Genomic DNA, 8,689 nt, shown 5'->3' with positions numbered 1-8,689 from the left:
GGATTTTTTCACCTAATTGACTGTAATTTAGTAATTTGAGTTCTTATTGGGTCGCAAATCTCTTCACAGAAAATTATAAATATAGGTCAATTTTTTCGGGTAGCCCCCATATAAGGGTACCCCCAATTTTCGATATTTTGAGGTTCTTGAGCGGGTTTTCCAACCGAATTCGCTGAAATTTGGTAATTTGTAGTCGTATATGGTAACAAATCTCCCCACCAAAAATTATTAATATTTACCGCTTTTTAGGGGTAGTCCCCATATAACCCCCTTTTTATACCCTCCACCATAGTATGGAGGGTATATTAGTTTTGTTTTTCCGTTTGTAACGCATCGAAATAATCATTTCCGACCCTATAAAGTATATATATTCTTGATCAGCGTAAAATTCTATGACGATCTAAGCATGTCCGTCTGTCCGTCTGTCCGTCTGTCCGTCTGTCTGTCTGTCTGTCCGTCTGTCTGTTGTAATCACTCTAGCGTCTAAACGAATTGAGATAGAGCCCCAAAATTTTGCATAGAGTCGTCTTTTGTCTGCAGGCAGGTCAAGTTCGATGATGGGCTATATCGGTCCACGTTTAGGCATAGCTCCCATATAAGGGTACCTCCCATTTTTCGGTATTTTGAAGTTCTTAAGCGTGTTTTTCAACCGAATTCGCTGAAATTTGGTACATTGGGTTCTTATTGGGTACTAAATGCCTCCACAAAAAATTATTAGTGTAGGTCCACTTTTTCTGGTAGCCCCCATATAACGGTACCTCCTAATTTTCGGTATTTTGAGGTTCTTGAGCGCGTTGTTCAACCGAATTCGCTGAAATTTGGTACATTGGGTTCTTATTGGGTACCAAATGTCCCTACTAAAAAATATATATATAGGTCCAATTTTTCTGGTAGCCCCCATATAAGGGTACCTCCCCATATCCAGTTTTTGGGGGGTTCTGACCGTATTTTTTCACCGAATTGGCTGAAATTCGGTACTTTGAGTTCTTATTGGGTAGCAAATCTTTGTACTAAAAATTATAAATATAGGTCAATTTTTTCTGGTAGCCCCCATATAAGGGTACCCCCCAATATTCGGTATTTTGGGGATCTTGAGCGCGGTTTCCAACCGAATTCGCTGAAATTTGGTACATGGGGTTCTTATTGGGTACCAAATTTCCCCTCTAAAAATGATAAATATAGGTCCACTTTTTCTGGTAGCCCCCATATAAGGGTACCTCCCAATTTCCAGTTTTTGGGGGGTTTTGACCGGATTTTTTCACCTAATTGACTGTAATTTAGTAATTTGAGTTCTTATTGGGTCGCAAATCTCTTCACAGAAAATTATAAATATAGGTCAATTTTTTCGGGTAGCCCCCATATAAGGGTACCCCCAATTTTCGATATTTTGAGGTTCTTGAGCGGGTTTTCCAACCGAATTCGCTGAAATTTGGTAATTTGTAGTCGTATATGGTAACAAATCTCCCCACCAAAAATTATTAATATTTACCGCTTTTTAGGGGTAGTCCCCATATAACCCCCTTTTTTATATTAAAATAGTTTACTGATTTGTTCCGTGTGTTGCGGTTGGTTAGTCGTTACGGGGAATAGTCAATTTTTACCCTACAAAGACTATTTAGCCATCTGTTGTAAGCATTCCGCCTTCTAGAGATATTGTGATAAAAAAACTCAAACATGATGATAATGAAATATATCGGCAGACATTTAGGCATATCCTCAATATCGTGATACCTCCTGAAGGTAAGAATTGAGATAAACAATTAAAATATTTGGTTCAAAATTGGCATATACCGGTCATTAATTAGGCATAGCCCTCATATGATGATATCCCCAAATATTCACTATTTCCTACACTATGTAGTCAATATTGGTCCCTCTATAGGCATAGCCTCATATAACTTTGTAATCTAAATTACAGTAGTTTGAAGATTTCATACTCTACAATGCGCTATAAATATCAGTCCACTTTTTGGATCATACAGATTTTAGGAAAAATCCCCATTAAAAATTGCCGAAGTTTGTATTTAATGTACATAATGGTTTACATAAATCGGTATTATCGGAATGTGCTCACTTTTTGGTATGTTCCCTATATTTTCATTGCATGTATCTGTCAGTATAACTATGGTGGAGGGTATCCAAAGTTCGGCCCGGCCGAACTTAACGCTTTTTCACTTGTTTATATTAAAATAGTTTACTGATTTGTTCCGTGTGTTGCGGTTGGTTAGTCGTTACGGGGAATAGTCAATTTTTACCCTACAAAGACTATTTAGCCATCTGTTGTAAGCATTCCGCCTTCTAGAGATATTGTGATAAAAAAACTCAAACATGATGATAATGAAATATATCGGCAGACATTTAGGCATATCCTCAATATCGTGATACCTCCTGAAGGTAAGAATTGAGATAAACAATTAAAATATTTGGTTCAAAATTGGCATATACCGGTCATTAATTAGGCATAGCCCTCATATGATGATATCCCCAAATATTCACTATTTCCTACACTATGTAGTCAATATTGGTCCCTCTATAGGCATAGCCTCATATAACTTTGTAATCTAAATTACAGTAGTTTGAAGATTTCATACTCTACAATGCGCTATAAATATCAGTCCACTTTTTGGATCATACAGATTTTAGGAAAAATCCCCATTAAAAATTGCCGAAGTTTGTATTTAATGTACATAATGGTTTACATAAATCGGTATTATCGGAATGTGCTCACTTTTTGGTATGTTCCCTATATTTTCATTGCATGTATCTGTCAGTATAACTATGGTGGAGGGTATCCAAAGTTCGGCCCGGCCGAACTTAACGCTTTTTCACTTGTTTTTACTGATCTTACAAAAACAAAATTTAGAGATAATGTTTTCATTTTATGTTCGCATACCAGCCCTATATATAAAAAAAGAATACCAAACCCTTTGAAAATTTTATTTTAATATGTACATAAATTCTATTCTTATCGGCAATAATTGTGAAACAGACACCCAAAGATTTGAAACAATTCGTTTGTTCCGCTTAATTATCGTTTGGACTCCAAAGTGAAATGTTGCTGCTGTTCTTTGTACTGGTGCTAGCATGTTCTTCATTGGCTGCGGGAGGCGTACCGCAGCCGTTGAGGGTATGTCAAATATTTTTCAAAGGACGAAAATAACAAAAATTACAAATTCTGTCTACTAGGTCGAACAATCTCTGAATGGGACAAGTTTAAATCCTCAACTAGAAATGATGGGGTTACGTAACCAACTTTTGCAACGCCATCTGGAATTAACGAATTCAATACTTAAAATAAGGCATCGGACATTTGAACAAAAATTGGAAAAACTTTTGAAGGAATTCGGAATGTCCTTGTCCGATATCGCCGAAATGCATAACTATGAGCCCAACTCACCACTGTCAAATAATCAGACATCGACGGCTGAGGAAGTACTATTTACGGATATATTGGATGATGGTGAGTTGTGTGAATGTGGATCACTGAAATCTGCTGCTGAGAAAATTTATTTTACGGATATAATGGATCCTGGTAAGTTAATCTCCAAAGTGCAAATAATTTTAAAAATTCGTTCGCATTCTTCAATATTTTCGGTCAAGTTTTGGTGTGTGTGTGTGTGATTAAATCTGTGCTGCAAGAGAATATAATATTTTGTGACGCATCGAAAAATTCTCTGTATAGATCCACTTTTTCCTATATCACCCAATATTATGAATATATCCTAAATTTATCTTTTCAGATGAGCCGAAGGTATGCCAATTGAATAATAATGAGGATGCCAACCTAGTATGGTAAGTACTTCCAAGGTTACAACCAAGTATAAAATTTATACGGAATTCAATTCATGTCTCATTTCATGTTCAGTACAAAATTATCGCTTTCTGAGAGCTGTGCCGATTCAAATAGCCTCAATTGTCGTAATGGGCTGTGTCGTATAAAAAACCACATCTATGGTCCCAAGTCATTTTGGGTTCCCTGTGATGGCGATTGGACAATTGTCCAGCGACGCATCAATGGGTCCGTCGATTTCAACAGAAATTGGTTGGACTACAAGACCGGTTTTGGCGATTTGAATGGCGAATTCTGGCTCGGCTTAGATAAAATTCATTCTCTAACGGCTCTTTACGGAGGCGTCGAACTTCAAATTGAAATGCAGGATTTTGACAATATCTGGAGATATGCCCACTATAGATCGGTATCTGTTGGCAATGAAGCAACAAAATATAAATTAAGTGTGGGCGCTTATAGTCAATCGTCTGCTGAGAACTCGTTCAGTATCCATAGCGGACAATATTTTTCAACATTCGACAAAGACAATGATAATGAGTCTGGTAAGAATTGTGCTTCTACGTTAATGGGGGCTTGGTGGCACTATACCTGCACTATGGGGTATGTCGAAAGGGTGAACAATTAGAAATGATCGAATTTCTTTAATTATTTGTTCTTGTTTTCACAGCAACAGCAACAACAACAACATAAGCAATTTGAATGGATTCTATTACAAAGATGGTGTCGTTCCAAAAGACAAGCCAGGCAGTGGAACTATGTGGAAAACATTTCGTGGAGAATTCAATTCATTGAAATTTGTTCAAATGAAAATTAGACCAAAGAAGAAATAAATACATAAAAATTCTTATTTTTCTGGGGGAAAATTAAGTCCCTATTTGCAAAAAAAAAAAAAAAAAAAAAAATAGAATTATTCCTAAGCAGAATATTCCTAAGCAGAATTATGCCTAAGTAAGAACATGAGCTGGATTGAGCTTTTTAATGCAGGACGTTAGCCGAATTGAATGCTGAAATTAAATTAAGTTTTTATACCCTACACAACTATGTTGTCAGGGTATTATAGCTATGTGCAGCCCCTAGAGTTTGTAACGCAGCGTAATATTGGTCCTAGACCCACCTTTAAGTATTCCGATCGTCATATATCGACTAGCTCAGTCGATCTAGACATGTGTGTCCGTCCGTCTGTCCATTATAATTTGTAAACACGATACAGGTCACAGCTATGGACTAATCTTCACGAAATTTTGCATGTATGATGGGTTCGGCCCAATGAAGACCCCTATTGTTTTTGGATCGGCTAATATTTAGGGGATGAAATGGACCAAATAATTATTTTTTTTTAATAATTTTTAATTTTTGCCGGTTTTTCTGGTCGCTCCAGAGGCCGCATTTATGGCCCGAACATCGCGAAATTTTCTCATGGAGAAGGGGATTGGGCCAAAGAATACGCATGCCTGTTTTGATAAAGATCGGTAATTATTTAGCGAGTCAAATGGACCCTGACTTTTGTGTGAAAATTACAAAATTTGTATTCTATGGCGTATATATTTGCCCCTAAAGAAGAAATACCCGAGATTCTGATAGCATATCCAAGAGGAGTGGTTGACCTTTAAATTGATACCAATTATATTGTCGTAGGTATTTAGATGCGAGAGTTACACTTAAATATTTACAGGTGTTTATGTATTCATATATTATTTAGTAACCCATTACCTCACTAGAGGGCGGAAATATAGCGCTGAAGACATTAAAATTTTCCATGAAGATTCAGGTATGGTCAAGGACAACGCCTGTTGATATTGATCAAAGTTTTACCTATAACCAATAAGGAAAGTAGTAAAGTCGATCTGGGCCGACTATATGATACCCTTCATCATTTTGGGTATATTCTACATATGTATCCTAACAGACGACCCGTTTTTGTTATATATCTATATCTGTACCGATTTCAGAAAAACTTGCCAGAGACTAATTTATATTACTTCAGTACGTTGCGTCAATCGGCCTAGCTATGGATCTCTTCATGAAGCTTAGCATTCTCATTCTAGACTTAATTCAGCAAATTGAAAGATAAATAGGTGCTTTGGTACACCAATTACATAAAATCGGACGAAAAAATATATGGGAGCTATATCTAAATCTGAATCGATTTTCAGGAAACTTAGCGCACATTATTATAGACGCAATCCAGTACGCAATACCAAATTTCGTGCAAATCGAAAAATATATAGGGATTTTGATGCACCAATTACCTTAAATCGGACGAAGATATATATGGGATCGATATCTAAATCTGAACCGATTTTCACGAAACTTGGCAGACATCATTTTAGACCTTATTCATTACGCTCTGCCAAATTTCGTGCAAATCGAAAGATATATAGGGACTTTGGTACACAATTTACCTTAAATCGGACAAAACTAAATATGGGAGCTATATCTGAATCTGGACCGATTTTCACGAAATTTGGCAGACATCAATCTAGGCTCAGTTCAGTACGTTATGCCAAATTTCGAGCAAAACGAAAGATATGTAGGGACTTTGATGCACCATTTACATTAAATCGGACGGACATATATATATATATATATATGGGAGCTATATCTAAATCTGGACCGATTTTCATGAAACTTAATACACATCATTCTAGACATAATTCAGTACACTGTACAAAATTTCGTGCAAATCGAGGTATATATAGGGACTTTGGTGCACCATTTACATGAAATCGGACGAAACTATATATGGGAGCTATATCTAAATCTGGACCGATTTCCGTGAAACTTGGCACACATCTTTCTAGACCTAATTCAGTACGCTGTACCAAATTTCGTGCAAATCGAAAGATATATAAGGGTTATGGTGCACCATAAACTATATATGGGAGCTATATCTAAATGTGAACCGATTATTTTCAATTTCAATAGGGTTCGCCCTTGTGCCAAATAAATGAGCTGTGCCAAATTTCATCCAAATCGGATTATAAATGCGACCTGTACTTTGTTTACAATTTAACATGGACAGACAGACGGTTCGTCCGTGCATAAATCGACTCAGAAATTGATTCTATGCATATTCTCAAAAGAAACCATGTGTCTATCCCGTTTCCTTTTGCCTGTTACAGACATATGCACAAAGACATAATACCCTGTACCACAGTGTGGTGAAGGGTACAAAAAAAATTAGTTTTGGTATCCTAACAAGACAGGGACTTTTTTTAAATGTATTTTTTCTGAAATCCTAATAAGGTGTGGATTTTTTAAAAATATTTTCTGAGGCATCCATATAAGGCGCGTATTTTTTAAAAGTATTTTCTGAGACATCCATTCAAATAGGGAGTAAGTTTTTAAAAAATATCTTTCCATGACTTCAAGGCATTATATAAGTGGGAATTTTTAAATTTTCCTTTGTTGTTGTTGATATTGATCAAAGTCTGTCCTATAAAAATTGGTGGATTTTTTCCTTTGAAAAACTGTCTGTGAAAATCCACCAGTTTTGAGATTATATTTATTTTTTTTTTTTTTTGAATCATGGTCTGTACACCCGAATAATATCATGGCAATAATTGCGATCAGTTTGGAAACCCGACATCGGTCATTTTACACTGGAAATTCTTGGTTATGTGATCATACAACAATGAAAAGGAAGAAAAAAGAAATGCAGAGATAAGTCTTTCAATGGACATATGTTCAAATGTCAATCACGATGTTATTCTTTAAACATTCATTTAAATTGTATTCTTATCGGCAATAATTATAAAAAAGACACCCATAGATGTAAAACAATTCAATATACGTTTGAACTCCAGAGTGAAATGTTGTTGTTCTTCTTCATACTGGTACTAGGACTTTCGTCATGGGCTACGGCAGGCGTAACCAGACCGTTGTGGGTATGTCAAATATATATATATTTTTTAATGAAAAACAGACGAAAATTAAATATGTTTTCTACTAGGTCGAAGAATTTCAGGAGAGGTCTCCTTCGAATCCTGAACATGAAAGAATGCATCTGGAATTAATAAATTTAATACGTCAGCATATGATATTTGAACAGAAATTGGAAAAATTTTATAAGGAATTGAAGGGCTCAAACGAAACGTCAGGCCTAACTTGTGTGCATGACTGTGAACCCAACCAACCTCTGCCAAATAATCAGACATCTGCGGTTGAGAAAACTACTGATGAAAGCGATGATGATGGCGATGACTTGGTAAACTTTCAATCAGATAATCTGAAACTATCTGGTGAAAAAATCTATTTTACGGACATAATGGATGATGGTGAGTTAAATAAATAAAATCACGCCGCAGGCAGAATTCGTTGTGTTCTAAGAAAATAGTACCCTGGAAAAATATTCTTTAATAAATTCGATCCCTACGTAATGTCTATATGTTTATATTTTTTTCAGATGAGCCGAAGGTATGCAAAATGAAGAATTCAGATTCAAATACAGTATGGTGAGTACTTCGGAGGATAAACTGAAAATTGCATGTCCAAATCAAATATCGGATTAATTTCTCTATCGCTCTTGTTTCTCCCTCTCTATATCTTTGTTTTTGACATTCATTTATTTTCAGTACAAAATTATCGCTTGCTGAGAGCTGTGCCGATTCAAATGCACTCAATTGTCGTGATGGACAGTGTCGCATAAAAAATCACATCTATGGTCCGAAGTCATTTTGGGTTCCCTGTGATGGTGATTGGACAATTGTCCAGCGACGCATCAATGGGTCCGTCGATTTCAACAGGAATTGGTTGGACTACAAGACCGGCTTTGGCGATTTGAACGGAGAATTTTGGCTCGGCTTAGATAAAATCCATTCTCTAGCGGCTCTCCATGGTGGCGTTGAACTTCAAATTGACATTGAGGATTTGGGCAATGGCTTGGTTTATGTCCATTAT

Source organism: Musca vetustissima, unplaced genomic scaffold (assembly GCF_032173495.1).
Source record: "Musca vetustissima isolate MV318-11 ecotype Yass unplaced genomic scaffold, APGP_CSIRO_Mvet_v1 utg176748, whole genome shotgun sequence".
NCBI classification, from domain to species: Eukaryota; Metazoa; Arthropoda; class Insecta; order Diptera; family Muscidae; genus Musca; species Musca vetustissima.
The sequence above is the reverse complement of the archived record's forward strand: the minus strand, read 5'-3'. Positions refer to the sequence as shown.